Source organism: Poecilia latipinna, unplaced genomic scaffold (genome assembly GCF_001443285.1).
Source record: "Poecilia latipinna isolate Pla-1442-1.1 unplaced genomic scaffold, P_latipinna-1.0 Scaffold1794, whole genome shotgun sequence".
NCBI lineage: Eukaryota > Metazoa > Chordata > Actinopteri > Cyprinodontiformes > Poeciliidae > Poecilia > Poecilia latipinna.
In genome coordinates, this window is record NW_015114410.1 from 64,890 (window position 1) to 65,780 (window position 891).

The 891-nt window shown below is 42.4% G+C and overlaps 2 non-coding genes across 2 annotated transcripts; both read right to left on the minus strand.

Moving 5' to 3' along the window:
* Nucleotides 1–174: 174 nt before the first annotated feature.
* trnaa-agc (transfer RNA alanine (anticodon AGC)) lies at nt 175–247 on the minus strand. Its single transcript has one exon. It is a non-coding gene; the product is annotated as a tRNA-Ala (tRNA).
* A 173-nt stretch (nt 248–420) lies between these two features.
* trnaa-agc (transfer RNA alanine (anticodon AGC)) lies at nt 421–493 on the minus strand. Its single transcript has one exon. It is a non-coding gene; the product is annotated as a tRNA-Ala (tRNA).
* Nucleotides 494–891: the final 398 nt, after the last annotated feature.

Here is an 891-nt window from a genome sequence, read left to right on the forward strand (position 1 = left end):
CACACAGGTCCAAGAAAAACGATAAAAAAATCTCACGATTTTCAGTAGATTTCATTCACATGAACGTCAAAGGAGCTCTTTCTAAACCCTTGGCCCAGTCTCCAGCAGACAGCGGAACTTAACAAGAGGCTCGATTTTAAATGAAAAGTACAACTGACTGAGACAAGGACATCATGGAGAATGCGGGCATCGATCCCGCTACCTCTCGCATGCTAAGCGAGCGCTCTACCACTTGAGCTAATTCCCCACACAGGTCCAAGAAAAACGATAAAAAAATCTCACGATTTTCAGTAGATTTCATTCACATGAACGTCAAAGGAGCTCTTTCTAAACCCTTGGCCCAGTCTCCAGCAGACAGCGGAACTTAACAAGAGGCTCGATTTTAAATGAAAAGTACAACTGACTGAGACAAGGACATCATGGAGAATGCGGGCATCGATCCCGCTACCTCTCGCATGCTAAGCGAGCGCTCTACCACTTGAGCTAATTCCCCACACTAGGACAAGAAAAGGGATCAAAAAATCTCACGATTTTCAGTAGATTCAATTCAAATGAACATAAAAGGAGCTCTGTGTAAAGCCTTGACCTCGTCTACAGCAGATTGTGGTACTTGACAAGATACTCGATCTGAAATGAAAAGTACAACTGACTGAGACAAGGACATCATGGAGAATGCGGGCATTGATCCCGTTACCTCTCGCATGCTAAGCGAGTACTTTACCCTTTGAGCTAATTTCAAAATGGACCAGAAAACATCAGGGTTTTAAGTAGGAATATGCATACATAATTTATATTTCCTTCAGGAACAGGACACAGACACCTAAAAAACTTTGTTACTGGGGCTCTCACCACAAAAAAGTTGTCAGTATGAGTTCCTTTTTCAAAATTTCA